At 39.4% G+C, this 18271-nt stretch overlaps 1 long non-coding RNA gene across 1 annotated transcript; it reads right to left on the reverse strand.

The window, feature by feature from the left end:
* Positions 1-1132: 1132 nt before the first annotated feature.
* Positions 1133-16276, reverse strand: LOC119899497. Its single transcript, XR_005443866.1, has 4 exons — positions 16169-16276; positions 15623-15748; positions 3190-3237; positions 1133-2160 (listed from the first exon to the last, which is right to left on the reverse strand). It is a non-coding gene; the product is annotated as an uncharacterized LOC119899497 (long non-coding RNA).
* Between the last annotated feature and the right edge of the window lie 1995 nt (positions 16277-18271).

Raw genomic sequence — 18271 nt, forward strand, 5'->3', positions numbered from 1 at the left:
GTTTGATAGTCAGAGACAGCCACCCTGTTCTCACTCCCAAGTCGTCACATATGGACGCATCGTCAAGTCCCATTGGCTTCAGTTTATAACGGACTGGACGTCAGTTTTGAACGCTAAAGGTAGGTATAGGATATTAAACAGAGAAGTCCGAGTAAGGAGGTGGTTGGACACGGACAGCAGCTTCACTTCAGCTGCTGTCCGTGGTGCTGATGAAAGGCTGCAGGTTTGCAACTGCATGGAGTCATTGTGTGTATGTACGGCAATCACAATTATGTTACGCTGCAGGCATTCTCGGTTGTTTTCGCTACACTACGCCTCCCTCGTGACAACAGTAGGTGTCTAATTTGCAGTATCCAAATCATTTGATTGCATGGGTTCTGCACGACATCAAAAAAGCAAACTATCAAATATGTGTAAATCTAAAATCAGGCAAATTACAGAATGTTACACGGGTGGGTTGACTATTCGTCAAAGATTTATGGTAGGAATACAAGTATATGTATATACTGTATATACTGTATATATATATATATATATATAACTGTGTGTTCAGCTTTAACAAACATGTTCTGTAAAGAGTTTAGCAAGGGCATAGGCCTGTATTTGTCTTAAGATGTTGACTATGACACTCGGGTTGGTTATTTGTCTTCCAAAAGAAGATAAAATAAAGATATTTCTATTGTATACTGAAGCTGTTTCACACTTAAACAGCTGGCTGGATTTATATGTAACAATACAGAATACTGGATTGGACTTTAATTCCAATCCACATTTACACAAATAGAACTTTTATTTTTAATATATAAGGACTTTGTTATTTGTATGATCGTCATCAAGCCACATCTTTAAAAGTATGTAACTGCTTTGTAAACCATTCGAAACACTGAGCAGTGAACTGACCTCTGGCAGAGTAGACTGCTTCTTGTTTTGAGCGGGACACCATGTGCTTTCCACTCCTTCATGATGCCTCTGTTCTGTCTGCAGTGTTTCCTAGTCTCTGAGGACCACCAGTATGCTGACCTCTGCTCTCTCTCTTCTCCAGGTCGCCCCCTCTGTGTTTTGCAATTAGTTTCCAATAAAAACATGACTTCTATTCCATCCTGAATTTGGAAAGCTCCACGTAGGAGAGATTTTAATCAGTCACCCTTTGCTTACTGTTATTGCAGCTGAGGGAGCAACATCAGTCATGCAGAAATAAACTTGAAAAACCACAGGGAGAAAAAATAAAAACCAAACATTATCAGATCACTTTTACCATTTTACCATACTCTGTTGTGCAATTCTACTTCTGTCTCATATTTCTCTCCACAAGAAGGTTAGGACGCTGGATGGACTTATGGTCTCATCACAGAGGATCAAACCCAGAATAGAGACTGCAGGTTGGACGCTGTAAACAATCTGAAGCAGCAACAACAACAGAGTCTGGCAGCCATGTGAGATCAGACGTCTCTGTTTCTGAACGTCCATGTTTGGAGAATTTAAAAAGGTTTACTTCTCCACTTTGGAAACAGCTGAGCTTAGCTTACCGTTCCCATTTCTTCAAACTTGATGTATACACAATATAAAAACATTCTTGGAACCAAACCACTTTATGAAGGAGTCATTTACAGAAGAACATTAAAGGAGACATGAGGTGAAACGAGGAACCCTAAAGGAAATCCAATAAAACTCAATCATCAGTCAGGGTTTTGGTCTGAAAGCTTCTCATACTGCAGTTTCAGCAAAGAGTAGAGAGACTGTGAAGGATGCAAGTTAAATACAAACCTGTCCCTGTTTCTATTCTGCTAAATTCCAACAACAAATACATTCAGAGAGAAATGTTGAAGTGTGAGAAAACACTTTAAATGAACAATCCTGGTGAGTCATCAAAATGTTGATACAGAACATTTCCATGTTTTCAGTTTCCACCAACTCCTAGGGGAAATATCTGGCTCTAACTGATAAATCCTCCATTATGTTCTCCAGCTCGTCTCTTACTGTGGCTCTTTCTCAATACCAAGTTCCGACTTCTGTAAATAGAAGTTCAGACTTGGCAAGTTCAACTCGGGAGTACAAACTTCCAGGGACGCACGCAGTCCATCATTCTGCAATTGGAACAGCAGCAGACTTGATGCTGCCAAGTATACTGGCTGTCCCGTTAGCGGGTGGGACCTCACATCTCTGAAACATAGCAAATTTTCAAATCAGCTCTGTCTTGATATATCGACCACTAGGGATGGGGATCGAGACCTGGTTCCAAAAGGACCCGGTTCCTAAAATCAATAAGGTTTGAGTTATCGATACTGCTATCGAGACTTGCGGGTCCTATGACGAAACGTTATGTCTCAAGCGTCACGTCTGATTTAATTTGAAACGCAATGGATAAGAAAGTCTGCTCTCAGTCGGCTCCTACACACACACACACAGCGGCAGCAGAGCGAGAGGCTGCGCCGTCGCGGTGGAATACGGTGAGCGTTAAGTTCCAAACTACTGTAATGTTAGTTGATGACAGCTACGCTCGTTACTGTAAGTACGTGCAATAAAACCTTTGCAAGTAAAACGACAATACTTTATCAATACACCTATCTGTAAAGGTAACGTTAAACATGTAACGTTAGACATGGTTAATTTAATCATCTCTGTCCTCAGTATCTCATCCTGTATGTTTTATACAAGCACAGCTAACGCTAGCTTGGCATTAGCCAAATGTTAAAAACAAGCTAAATAGCAAAAGAGGAGGAGGGACTGATACAGACCGATGCTATTCTTTCTAAACGTCACTCACTACTTGTGATGTCAGATAAAGTTATTGAGCTACTTTGCTGTTGTAAACATTAATGTTGCATGTTGCTGCTCTAGAAACAACATTTAGCTGTATTTAAAATATTAGATTAAAAAACAACCAGGCCGTTAATATGTACACTTCAATATATGTTTATTTATCGCAAGTGATGTCAATATATATATAACGATATCACACATTTTTTTAAGAATATTTTCCTCATACCGTGCTGGCCTACATCATGCCCGTTTGGCAGTATCGATAGTGGTATCAATATCAATAAAAATGAACGATCCCCATCCCTATCGACCACAAACTTTAAGTTTATTGAACTACTGACTATTAACTATTAACTTGAACTATATTCCCGCATAAAAAACACTTAAAACTCTTTTATGTGACACAATAACAGCAGTATTATAACTTACAGTTGGGGGTCTTCTCCGCCATTGCCGCTTGTTGGTGCAAAATGCATTCTGTGATACGGATACACAAGTACACATCTGGGTATTTCACTGTACTTAGCTCGATGCACACTTTTGAATTGGTACAGTACTTGAGCTACGACTGATGACGTTTTACAAGTACAGACAAGAATGCAGATTGAGAAACACCTTGTGTCTGCTGTCTGGTGCTGAGCAGATCATTTCATCGGTGGCTATTAGAGCTTTTTCGCTGAAAACAGCTGCCTGCTGTGGCTGGAAACTAATTTCATTAACTGAGGCTGAACCTATACAGTAACACTGCAGGCCATAAAACTCAACAAAGAGAAAATAGGTGAGAAATATTGTGTGTATAATGTATGAAGTTGGTCAAAATATTTGTTAGTCTTTGTTGCAAATTATATTTACCAATTCAATATATAACACCCATCCATCCATCCATCAGCTATATGCACTCAGCCTTCAGAGGGTTGAACATATAACATCATAAAATATCTATATTCATATCTAATAAAATAATGAGCAAGTTTCAATAAAAATATCTATACAAATGGAATACTGAAGAAAAGCCACCAGCCACATTATAAATATGCTTCATAGACAGTAACGTATAGAGGCTGTACAATATGAAGCCCACTGAATAGAGGAAGAATTGTTGCAGGGTAACAGTAGTTTTTACTGTGTACATGGTGAAAAGAACTTCAATTTACACAAAACACACTCAGGTACACATCTTTAAATCTTTTTCCTAAGTAGTGATCTGTGGTCACTGACCCTCTGCCCTGCTGCTACATTGCTATTTTAAACTGTTATGAGTCAAATGCACAAGCCCTGTACACTACAGATCCTACACAAAAAGACACACACACAGATAAAAACATGGCGGATTTGTTTATCCAGCATGTCCCACTGTGACCTCCCCTTCTGTGATTTGTCATGGCAAATTTCCATTTCTTTCACTTCAGTCTCTTCTACTGAAAATTGGTGGTTTAAGTGGAAATAAGAAGCCCAAAAAATACAGTCCCATGTGAAATGCACGCGCGCACACACACACACACACACACACACACACACACACACACACACACATGCAGACAGCCATGCAGGAGCCAATTATTGAATCACTGTGGGAAAGAGAGTTCACAGTGAAAAACTCATGAGATACAAGTTTACTTTTATTGTTATTATTATATGTGCAAACACTGACAGAAGTTGTGCAGCAAATCTTTCTTCTGGAAATCTTAATTGTTGATTAAAATTTTATGAAAAGGAGCTCAAGTGGGTCTTGGTCTTATTATTATCGATATCAGTAGGTCAACCAAAATAATACTGATCCACAAGTCTAATTATCCTATGAGACAACTGAACAAATTATGAAAATAACAATAATGTATAAAACGTATACACCAAGTTCTTGTAAGACAGGTATGTATGAGTACAAATATGTGTAATGAGATACTAAATTTGAATCATTTATACTTTAATTTGAAGAGCTCAACCTGAATAATTCCATTAAAAAGCTGAATCTGAATGTAATATTCAACTGACCTGAAACTGGATTTCAACTTTTAGTACACTTTTAGTTCTCGCAATTCAAATCAAGCATTATAGGCATCAAGAAGGGGAAAGAAAGCTTGAAGCTTGAAGAGAACTGTTTTATTCAGAAGTTGGATTTTTAAAAACATGTGGTCTATGGCTTTTCATTTGCAATTAATCTGTACTTTTCCAGATTAATAGATTGTTTGCTCTATAAAATGACTGAAATGTCCATCGCACAGAGCTAGAGATTAGGGATCATTGAGGCACCATTATCTGTATTGGTTTGTTAACAACTAAATTATCCATATCTATACTCTGAATGAGCAGGACTAGCTGGAAGTTGCTCATTTAAGCCTGAAATTTATTCGAATGTATATGAAGTTGCTATATTTATAAGAAACTATCTAAAGAACACCCTAAGAATTTAGCCTTTTATCTAAACATCATTAGATTGTTTATTAGAAAATAGATATTGACACAGTTTACTCTGATGATACTTAAAAGTTCATTATCTACAACGATAAACGCTCAAAACATCTGAACAATATACAGTGGGTACGGAAAGTATTCAGACCCCTTTAAATTTTTCACTCTTTGTTTCATTGCAGCCATTTTCCAAAAATCAAAAAAGTTCATTTTATTTCTCAGTAATGTACACTCAGCAACCCATCTTGACAGAAAAAAACAGAAATGTAGAAATTTTTGCAAATTTATTAAAAAAGAAAAACTGAAATATCACATGGTCATAAGTATTCAGACCCTTTGCCGTGACACTCATATTTAACTCAGGTGCTGTCTATTTCTTCTGATCATCCTTGAGATGGTTCTACACCTTCATTTGAGTCCAGCTGTGTTTGATTATACTGATTGGACTTGATTAGGAAAGCCACACACCTGTCTATATAAGACCTTACAGCTCACAGTGCATGTCTGAGCAAATGAGAATCATGAGGTCAAAGGAACTGCCTGAAGAGCTCAGAGACAGAATTGTGGCAAGGCACAGATCTGGCCAAGGTTACAAAAAAATTTCTGCTGCACTTAAGGTTCCTAAGAGCACAGTGGCCTCCATAATCCTCAAATGGAAGACGTTTGGGACGACCAGAACCCTTCCTAGAGCTGGCCGTCCGGCCAAACTGAGCTATCGGGGGAGAAGAGCCTTGGTGAGAGAGGTAAAGAAGAACCCAAAGGTCACTGTGGCTGAGCTCCAGAGATGCAGTCGGGAGATGGGAGAAAGTTGTAGTAAGTCAACCATCACTGCAGCAATCCACGAGTCGGGGCTTTATGGCAGAGTGGCCCGACGGAAGCCTCTCCTCAGTGCAAGACACATGAAAGCCTGCATGGAGTTTGCTAAAAAACACCTGAAGGACTCCAAGATGGTGATAAATAAGATCCTCTGGTCTGATGAGACCAAGATAGAACTTTTTGGCCTTAATTCTAAGCGGTATGTGTGGAGAAAACCAGGCACTGCTCATCACCTGTCCAATACAGTCTCAACAGTGAAGCATGGTGGTGGCAGCATCATGCTGTGGGGGTGTTTTTCAGCTGCAGGGACAGGACGACTGGTTGCAATCGAGGGAAAGATGAATGCGGCCAAGTACAGGGATATCCTGGACGAAAACCTTTTCCAGAGTGCTCTGGGCCGAAGGTTTACCTTCCAACAAGACAATGACCCTAAGCACACCGCTAAAATAACGAAGGAGTGGCTTCACAACAACTCTGTGGCTGTTCTTGAATGGCCCAGCCAGAGCCCTGACTTAAACCCAATTGAGCATCTCTGGAGAGACCTGAAAATGGCTGTCCACCAACGTTTACCATCCAACCTGACAGAACTGGAGAGGATCTGCAAGGAGGAATGGCAGAGGATACCCAAATCCAGATGTGAAAAACTTGTTGCATCTTTCCCAAAACGACTCATGGCTGTATTAGATCAAAAGGTTGTTTCTACTAAATACTGAGCAAAAGGTCTGAATACTTATGACCATGTGATATTTCAGTTTTTCTTTTTTAATCAATTTGCAAAAATTTCTACATTTCTGTTTTTTTTTTCTGTCAAGATGGGGTGCTGAGTGTGCATTACTGAGAAATAAAATGAACTTTTTTGATTTTTGGAAAATGGCTGCAATGAAACAAAGAGTGAAAAATTTAAAGGGGTCTGAATACTTTCCGTACCCACTGTATCTCAAGTCTGACTGTGCTGCACCAATCGGTACAGAAAACCATCAAAAGGGTTAAACCCATTGCAAATTAAAATATTGTCTTACTCATTTTGGAGATGTTATGTCTTTTACTTGCTGGTCCCAGTTGGACCGCCCATGTTTTGTTTGAAATATTACGAGAAGAAAAATGCATCAAATCCAGGAAAAGTGAGAAGGGATTTGTCCAGAGCTTTGTTACTATATTCTCTCCTTCTCACCACACACTGATACAAAAACACCAGATTTCCTGACATGGCAGCGTATTGTGTTTCTCTTCCCAGAATTGTGTAACAAGACCAATAAAAGCCTCTTAGACTCTTGTAGATGGCCCTCTCTCTCTCACACACACACAGATTATCAACCTGTGCAAACAAGCTGCTAAAATGACTACAAACACATTCATTTTGTAATTCTGTACATCAATACATTTACACAGATGCACAAAATATCAGTATTTCACAAGCTGAGAGTAGAGCATAGTTTTAGCTCAAAGTAAAAGGCATGTAAAAAAAATGCACAATATATTCATAAGATCATCTGCATTCTTTGCAGCCTTTGATAATTCGTCACATCCACATAATGAGTCACAGGTGCTTTTCTGTGGCAGTGTGCTGGTGCTTCTCTCACACACCGGGAAAGACTCCCACAACGAACCTGCTGCTAGAACCTACTTGTTAGAAAACATAGTGACTATATAAGTAATAGCCAGTGCCAAGCGGCACTAGCTATTGGATCTCACTCTTTAGAAAAAAGGTCAACATTATGTTGTCAGACACTTATAATAACAAGCTGCGCCTGGCAGGGTCAAAAACAAGCACTTTAGTGGACGTACTTTGACGTTGAGCAACTGCATGCAAGGATTAAGTTGCAGCCCTGTTTAGCTGCTGCCGTCTGCTGCGTGCTCGCTCAATACTGTACCGATTTCAAATAATGATGATTAGTCAGATAGATACAAAAACATGGGAAAATAGGGTCCATGCAAAAGTTACCCTTTAAAGCGCCCTCCAGCCAGTTTTAACTGCCGTTTTTGGTTAACGTTCCTTCTCAAACAGAGAGTGGGGGTGTGGTTAATAGTCGGACGTAATACCAACCAAAAACTGACCGACTGGAGTGTTCACTAACGATATGCTGTGTTAACATCACTACACTTTAAAGTTTAGTACACTTTACTGTCTGGCAGGAGTAGCTATTACTGACCCGTGATAGAAACTAATGTGCGTGTATCAGCTGTTATCAGTCATACAGTGGATGGTCCTGTCACGCACTGCACACGATAACTCCCACTACGTTTTATGGTGCGCTTACTTTACCGCGGGGGTGTTGAACTGTATGTAAAGACTCTGATACCATTGCCTCCGCCGTGCATTGGTGAAACGGCCGTCAGTAAAATGAATGTTGCAGACATAAAGACAGGCAGGTGAAAGTGCAACGTGTTTTCTGTCATCTGTCCTCCAACCCAAGATGTCCAACCACTGATTACCGCACGCACAGATGCCATAATGAAAATGAACAGCACACTAAACCAAGGAAACCGAGGAAACTAAAAAATAAAATGAAGACCCTCTGTTGCTTTCTGCAATAACTATACTAGCTAACTACACCTGGCTAACTACAACTTAGTTAACTTAGCTAACGTTAACTAAACTAGAAAGACCAACCGACTATCAGACACAGGGAGACATACCTACTGTAAGTTCTAAGTAAATTACATAATAAAGTGGTTAGCTAGCTCACAGGCGTGACGGCGTGAGTTTTTTTTTTAAACGAGCGCAAGCTTGGAGAATGACGTATGACTTATGACTGGAATTACTATAGTCATACGTCACCACCCTGTTTTGACGACTAAATTATTTTTGCAACTTTGAGCACAAAATTAAGCTATTTGTCAAAAAATATTTGGCAAACTGTGGGTAAACAACATTGTAAGGAAATGAATATGAAATATAATAGAAATGTCAAAATACACTTCTCGCCCACATCCTGTTTAAGTCCCACCCACTCAGAGTACAGATATGGATACAGATCATTTGGTTGGTTGAACAGATACAGATAAATGGGTTGTCTTGCTCCTCCTTAATCTCTAGTGCTTGGTTTGATGACGTCAACAACGACTTCTGGAAAATGTGACTTTTTTCCCAATTTCACTATCATTTTATAGACTAAACAATAGATCGATTAATCTGGAAAATGGGCTACAGATTAATTGCTAATGAAAAGCCATAGACCAATTGTTTAAAGATCAATACACATTGGTTGATCCACAGCTATTAAGTACATATATTGATTATTGTATTGATAATATGGATGCTACTTACAAACACAGGTTTTCATGAAATGGTGAAGAGTAAAAGCGCATCTATTGTATGTTGGTCTCTTATTGACCACAATACAAAGAAATTCTCTCCTACCTCCAGCTTCTGAGAGCTTCACAATACAAAACCTTTTGGCTCCTACTGGAATGGTAAACAATAGCTCTGTCTGTTTGTGTGTGTGTGTGTGTGTGTGTGTGTGTGTGTGTGTTTGTGCCAACCTTGGACAGGTGACTGGCAATGTGTATCGGTGACAGAGAGGAAGATAAATGCATGTTTATCAGAGTACATCTCAAGTCTCTTAATTGCATCCGCATTACCTCACTCGCGTCTTTTCTTTTGCGTCTCAGTCCCTCCCACAAATCTATGCGTTGCACGCAGCTCTACCATCATGTAAAATTTTACCAATTGTAAATATAAAAAAAAATTGAAAATCTATATGTGGCAGTCAGCTTTGACATTGTGGCTGGCCACCACTAATAAATCAATGTATGGTAAACATTGGTATTTGTGGTCATGTTCTCAGCCTCAAACTGAACTTGCTGTGACATGCTTCAGTAATTAAATTAATAATTAGTCATTCAGCTGACGCTTTAATCCAAAGTGACTTACAATTGCTATGTATATCAGAGGTTGCACGCCTCTGGAGCGACTAGAGGTTAAGTGTCTTACTCAGGGACACATTGGTGGATGTGCTGCAATAGGAATTGAACCTTGGTCTCCATCACCACCATCCACTGCCCCATCACCACCCCGTACATAAGTAAGTACCACAGTAAGAACAAATATTACTGGGACCACCACAACAGAAAGTTGCAGATGAACATTTAATATCAGCTACACTGATGATTTGAGCCAGGAAAAACCCAGAATGATGCGGAGTCCCTCTACACCATGTGTGTCACTATGTTCTTTAGCAGACATGACGAGGGCGCGGGTCGTAACAAACTCAATTCTCCAAAGACAAGATATTCAAAGTAAGTCTGACTGTGAAGGCTCGTCTCATTGTGACTCATCAGTGTCTGTACATCCTTCACGGTTTAACTCATATCTCTCTTTGTCCCCTATGGCACACAGGAAATGGCGCCAAGTGGTTCCCATGGTAATGGAGTGTGTCACCAGAAACTGCTGTTCTAATATTAGCAGTGACCTCTGGAGCTGAAAAATTTTACATATTAATAAAAAAAAAATTGCCTAGCTATGTTCCCACATCCACACACTCATACATTTGTCATAATTGCTCATTGACTTCCTGATGACCACTATGACAATACGGATTTTCCCACAATGAAAGAAAAAGAAATAGTTTTTCCCTCCACTGAATTTACTGAAGGGGAAAGTTGTTGTTAACTGAAAGTCATTTTATTAGACATTCAGTTAATATTATCTTCAAATCTCCTTAACTTTTTCCACTGCAGCTGGCACATGCTTTTGTTTTTACAGACTGCATTCCTGTCTTTATGGTTCACTGCACCAGTGTTTATTGAAAAGTGTAGATGGGAGATATTTTGGTGCAATCTCACAAGAAAGGACAGGTTAAAATAGAAGTCGGCACAGTAGAAGACTTTGTTTGATTTTGTTGATGCAGGGTCAACACTGGACAATTTGGGCCTCAGATAACAGTCATGATACAAAAATATATCTGCAATCCCTGGCTTTCTCCATGGCCCGCGAGGGACTTGAATCTGGCATTGCGGTATTCAGACGTTTTATTCATTGCAAACAAATGTGAAACAGAACAGAGGAGAAGAAAAGTGTTTCCAGAGAAAAGTTGTTCCCTGACAGAAAATGTTACCTGGGGGTCACAAGGTAAATGTGGCATAGGAACAGTGTCCCCCTACACATTTGTATTCTCTTTTTAGCAACTTTTCTGTAATCCTTGCTTTTTTTTCTGGTGAAATATTAAGTAGACACAGTTTTATTTTAAAGGGTCACGAGTGCTTAAAAAAATTAACTACAAAAATATCTGTACTGATTCTTTTTTAGGTTTGATATACGGCAGGTCTGCACTAGCGCGCATTGCTTCATCAAATAGCCACAGCCACAGCCACATACTCGGAGTCCAACAATGACAGCTTTAACCGTCATCATTCATGTAAAGTTTAGCAGCTTTATGCGGGGCAGGTGGTGACTGTTACTGTATACTAGAATGACTGGACTCGGCTGCTGTGGACAGAAGCTTACGTACGGTAAAAACTCGCTGCTCTGGAGACTTTCCGTACAAGCTGAACTGCAGCCTGTTATCCAAAGAGAATTGAACTCACATTAAATTTACCTCGGGGCACCACCCTTAAAGAAAGGAAAGTGACCGGCAAGTATTTAATTCAGTCTCATAAAATATACTAAATTATTTTACTTTTTTTTCTTTTTTTTTTTTAACTAGGAAGTCACATTGAGGTTAAAACCTCTTTTACAAGTGTGACCTAGTCAAGACAGGGTCAGATAGCAGGATCTAACAGATAACCAGGCAACAATAAGAACCAATCACAGCAACATCATTAGGTGAACAGAAAAACACAGCACAACAAGTCTCAACAACAACATATTCTACAACACAAGACAGCGGCACAACACAACATTTAGGTATAACATAATACCCTAGATTGTACTGTTCACAAAACCCAACAATATTAGGTCATAGATTTTTTAAGGAGTTAAGTGGTAATAGAATTGGCAAAACAGCTGCAGTTAGCAGTGACCACCTCTTTAATCTATGTTTAAAATAATTTAGAGAGTTAGGGATTTAAGTTTGAGCTTGGTTTGCACATCATTCCAAGACCAAGGGCCATAACAGAACAGGCTTAGCTTTCCAGCCTCTGTTCTTTCTTTTAGCAAGCCAGTTATGTGACCTGGGATTGTGACTGCTTTGTAAAGTTAAAAATGTCCTGTGACATATCTGAGAGCTGAGTGATAAAGGGGGTCAAGTTTGGACAAGGTGGACGGAGAGGCAAACCTGTAGATAGTATCCCCATAATCAATCTGTGACAGAAAAAGGTCAGCAACTAAGCGTTTTCGTGACACTAGAATGAATGTGTTATTTGTTTTGCCTGTATGTTCTGCGTGCACAAGCGTGAGCACGCCTGTAGACACAGAGCTAATTAGCCTGTTAGCCTCAGGATACTATTCCTGCTGCCTGCAGAGTCTTGAAAGATTCACTGCTGCAGTGCATGTGGATGTTAATTTGCACACTGATTTAAATACCTTTATGGTGTCCAGAGCAATTCTTATTTCTCCTACTGACAAGATACAACATACATACTCGTTTAGTTTTTTTACTGTGCAAACATTACACAGGTCCAAGCGGGAAGCTTCCGGTCTACAATATGAAGCGAATGCGGAAGTCCCTGAAACCTGCATTCTATTGAAAATCCAGCAGGGGGCGACTCTTCTGGTTGCAAAAAAAAGTCCGGCTCCATTAGAAATAATGGGAAAATGACCCTACTTCTCAGCTGAATAATTACCCCAGTAAACACTTTCCTGATGAGTTTATGGTCTCAGTCGCTAGTTTCAAGTCTTCTTCAATAAAAAAATCATGTTGATTTAGTAAATTATGGTCCCATTTATTTTAAAATAGACCCCAAAGCAGAGTATGTTTCAGGGCGGGATTACATAGCGTAGCATAGCGACCTGTCAATCAGGCTAGAGCCGCCTCGTACCCTCTGCACTGTGTAAATTTAACCAGCGCCGCTGAAAAAGCTTATTAGGAGTTGGCTGTTCACTTTCTCTGGTGAGTACATTTAGTTTTAAGACTGTAGTTCGCTAGACAAAGTTATCAGCCCTGTTAAAATGACAGTTAACGTGAGTTACAGTTGCACCTAGCTAAGCAAGCTAGCTAGGTCCGCACACGGCCGTTAGCTCCGCCGTTTCGTCTTTTCCGGGCACTTCCTAGTTGCAAAAACTCGACATGGCGGCAACATATCGGCCAAACTCGAGGCTTCAAAACGGCAGTCCACAAACCAACGGGTGACGTCACGAAGACTACGTCCATTTCTTATATACATTCTACGCACAGGTCGCATCAACACATTTATCACAGTACGTAAATTAAAACATGATTTCACAATTAAATCAGCTTTGTGTGGCCTACAGCTTGATATTTTGGAAGGATAAGCATACAGAAAAGTTGCTTTACTTCTTCACGGTATACTTAAAAAAGTATTATTAAATTAATATTTACAGATCTAAACTCAGGTACACCATTTTAACAAGTCACATTCTAAAAAGACACTAACCAGTAAGCAAGAGGGTGTGCATTATTTAGAGATAACCTCACAGCTCTGAAACAGCATTGGTACCCCACGTAACCTCTTTAAATCCTTGTAGCTGATGGTGGAGGCTTCTCCCAGCTGTTCACAAGACTGTCCTGGCCCGAAATATGAATTAAAATTACTATGTTTGCTAGCAAGTAATCCATACTGACCTTATCGAAAAATGGCTCATTGTTAATTATACCTTAAGTAGATTTAAGAGGGCACATTTTGCCAACCACAAACCGCACTCACTGTTACTTGAGTTGTAAGTATTTTCTTTTGTGATGTCCTGCAGAATGCAGCCCGGCTTTAGCGGTGAGATCCTGAGTGTGTGTGTGTGTGTGTGTGTGTGTGTCTCTGAAAACACAAATTACGGGGCATCCCGCAGGAGTTTTAGTATAATTATGGTTGACCATCTGATCATCACAATCTAGGAGTATATATTCCCACACACACTCAGATCAAAATCACACACACACACACACACACACACACACACACACACACACACACACACACACATCAGTGATGTAAACTGGGCTATGAGGGACACCTACTGCCTGCCTGCTCACAGTGTAGGTGTAGGTCATGTGGATGCAAACCTTGGCTTGATTACGTGAACATACACATGCAAACACAAGTAAGGCCACCCCTTTACCGACAAACACAAACAAGCTTATAATCATTCCTGGACACGGAAAAACTTTATATTCCGAAACTTCCAAACAAAATGATGGTCTCGTGGCTCTCCCATGTTCCTGCCTGCTGTGTTTTGCTTTTGCATACATACACGTGAGGATCTGTGTGTTATTACGTTATTAATTCTTTGTGATTGGGTACACTGACCTTGGCATTGAGCCAGATCCCTCCTCCACATGCCTGCATGTGTGCTGACTTGCTCTTGCTTTTGATACACTCTCTCCTGTGTAGCTGCTGCACGGATAGTTAAAGCCAGTCATTGCGATTATCGAAACAATTCTAAAGGAATAGTTGATAGTGAATTTGGCCTTAACTACCATAGTCTGCTTTCATTCTGTATAAAGTGAAACAGTCTACATTGCCTGCTCTGTGTTTGTGTGAGAAATTGCATAATGTACACTGGCTGCTTACACTAATGTTATAACTCACTCCTGAAACAGGAGGCGGGTCTACAATCTAGTTACATACTTGATCGCTGCAGGATCATTTCCCTCCTGATTGATTATGCTGACTCAGTCTTTTCCAGGCTGCAGCAAATACAATTATTTTGTATGTTAGTCTGTTTGTGTGTGTGTGTATCTGTGACCTTTGGATCAACAGGCATACTGCAGTCATAGATACACGACATCTACCTCAGCATGTTTAGAGTGTGATTCAGACAAACTATTTACCCATAGTGCAACAGATTTAAGCTTATGTGAAACAGATTGAATAAAATCATGAAACACATTCAAATGCATTTTTCATAAAATCCTTACTGAAAAGACTGCATGGCTACTATACCTAGGATTCATGCTACAAATCAAGTTCAGATTCTGTCTATACATTTTCTCTACAGTTGGTGAAAAGCTTGTTAGCGTTGAAAATCGGGCCTTGGAGCAGGATCCTTTTCATGAAATGCTCAGAATCAGAACCAAGCATGTCATTTCCACTGAGGAAACAAAATCCCCACTTCAGTTTGATTTACTCACTAAAATCTCCTCCAACAGTGTCCTTTGACAGACTGGCTGCCAAAGCCCAGATGAGAGAAGAGAAGATTTGTTAAAAATGTTGATGCGCAAATCTGGATAGCCTTCTGTTTTTTTTTCTGAGGGCTCACATTATGGTTTTGGTGCAGCAGCAAGAGTTATGTCTTTTAAGTGCTCTATGTAGTAAAGATGCAAATACAACATTTATTGTATTATTTATAAATACAGATACCACTTTATCTGCTATTATCATGTCGGCCGATAACATTGCATGCTGATTTATCAGTCAGGCTCTTATTTTAAGCTTTAATAATGCTTCAATAGCATTTCCAATTTCTTGTTATACTACCGATATTATGAAAAGCACGAACACTAATTTCATTCAAGTGTTATTTGCAAGACTGACATATATGTATGTAAATGCAGGAAATGCCTCCAAGATTTTTTTTTATTGTTACCTCTGACTGGCCTTTGCAGGTTGAATTTGTCATCATTGCCACAGTTAAGTGGGCAGCCACGCCATTATCTCATGTGTTGGCTTCTCTTCTCAGCTCAGATGACAGGAGTCCCTTTGCCAGGAACAGCTGCCAACAGCAGGAGAGCGAACCATTACAAGTCAGTGACAGCAGTTATTTCACTTTCTAAATTCAACACTGGCACTGTCATACAATTCATAGTTGCCAGGTTGAGCTCAGATAAGCCCTTTACGCCGAGAACTCTGACAAAATGCTATTTTATTTTAAAAAAGAAAGTTTTTTCCCCAGACAGGATTAATGAGGCTGCACCTCAGGATTGCTGCATGCGATTTTTGTTTTGTTTTTCTGCTGAACAACACACAGTAAACTGAACACTGACTTCATGAGGGAGAAATCCACACCAAGACAGGAATAATTTGTTATTTAAGGGCTGCTTTCTGTCAGTTATGTTGGCATTTTGCAATGCACTTCTAATCAAACTGTTTTTTAAAAAATATTTAAAAATATAATCAATACATAATTTTATACCCAAAATTATCAATGTAGCAGGGGTCCTTCAGGGGTGTAGCAGGGGTCCTTCAGGGGTGTTCCAGGTGGTCCTCAGCAAAAAGGGGAATCATCTATTTTCACTATAATTCCATCTAAGTAACACAAGGACAGAAAAGGCCAAATGACTATTTCATGTGAAAAAGTTTGAGAACCACTGCTCTAATGTGCTAAGAAATTCTGATTTGCAGTATCATTCAAAGCACAAAGCACACAACATTACTATAGTATTGTAGCATTAGCATGAATATATGCAGTGCTACAAAGACTACAGTCGGATATACTTAAAAGATTTGTTTATGTTCATATCAAAACGTTTCGATGCATGTATCAGACACATGACTTACACACTCTATATTTTTGGCACACACAAACATTAGCCAACAGATTCACAGACCTTAACCAGTCACACACAGTTGTTTGAACAACCAATAAATACAAACAAAATATCTCTGTCCCCACAACTGTGTCCATGTAGACAGCAACAACACAACAGCTTCAGCACAGTGACAGTATTTCAACTCCATAATATTAACATGAGCTGTCACGCAGCCACAGCCCAGACCCATTTCAGCATCAGGAAAGAAACCTGTTAGCAAAGCTAGAAAACACAGACAGGCAGGCAGAGAGAGTTTGTATCTGACTCACGTTATTTGACGTCCATTCTCATTTCTTTCATTTTAAGAAGTATCCATGTTGACACTCATTTTGTTTGTTCACAATTATCTCCTCCCTCCCTGGCTACTAGTAAACTGTTAGCTTATTCTTACAAAAACGCAGTGACTTAGTTGGTTCACACCTCACTTCAGAGTTTCTTTTCCTGAGACGTGTCCATTCAGTTTCACAGAGGCATGACAGAAACCACGTCTTGTTTAATACTTTATATTTTATTCAACTTTTCTTCTCTAAAGCAAACTTCGGTAAGGATGCAATACCGTCTTTGACCACACAGGCTGGCTAACATGTACCCGCCGTTACAACAAGAGGGGCGCTGTTTCATGCGTTTGACAAAAGTCAATAAAAACTGGGGAAAACATGACATGCTCTGAAAAATAGCTTTGTTAACTCAGGAATTGTTAACTCACAAATAAAAATGAATTGAGAACGTTTTATGCACAATAAAACATGCAACCAGAGGTGTGGACTGGATTCACAAATATGATACTTTAGACTCGACTTCATCAATCAAAAAAGACTTGCAACTTGACTATGACTTTAACACTAATGACTCATCACTTCACTTGGACTTGAGCCTGTTGACTTGATACCCTACCCAAGCCAATATAAATTATGATACAACACTTCATTTAATTCATGAAATTATAAGACATTTGTGTGAAACTGTGCCTCTGCCTTATTTCTGCACAGGTACGCTTTATTCAGTAAAGTTTTTTCATTTTTAACTAATTTTACTTGTTAAAAATATTAAGTGGTATTCAAATTTGGTGAAGAGCACATTATGCTTTGTTTAGGATTTAAAACTCAAAGTTTAGGACTTGAGACTTGATTCGGACTTGCCTGTCTCGATCGGTCTGGACTTGGGACTTGACTTAAGACCTGACACTTACTTGTGACTTGTAAAACAATTACTTGGTCCCACTTCTGTGCAATGCTATTTAAATATAGAAACAAAGAATGCATTGTCCAAAAAAATAAAAATAAAAAATAAGCTACTGATTACTGCATTATGTTTCCCTTTACATAAATAAAAACATTACCACCCTAAATTGATGCAGTCTCCAGTGTGCAGGAATATATCTTCTCAAGTGTTTAAAGGTATCTGTATTGTGCCCTATATGTTAAAACTAATCATCTAATTACAATTGATGTTTCTTTAATTTCTTGGCTGGCTTATGGTACACGGATGTTTCCTGTTAACTGAGAGACTAATTGATTCAAACAACTCAAGGTCCCAGACACCACATCTGAAACCACCAAAGTAATTCAAACAGACTCAGTCCAACTAACCTCTTCCACCTCCTTTGTTTCGCTTCTCAACTGCTGGGAAAAATTACACAATGCCACTGTTATTACGGGACAGCAGGACGAATGATGGGAAAAATAACATCAGAATGCATTTCCCAG

This window comes from Micropterus salmoides, unplaced genomic scaffold (assembly GCF_014851395.1).
Source record: "Micropterus salmoides isolate LMB-PRFRI ecotype aquatic unplaced genomic scaffold, ASM1485139v1 Ms_hic_scaffold_1, whole genome shotgun sequence".
Classification (NCBI taxonomy): domain Eukaryota; kingdom Metazoa; phylum Chordata; class Actinopteri; order Centrarchiformes; family Centrarchidae; genus Micropterus; species Micropterus salmoides.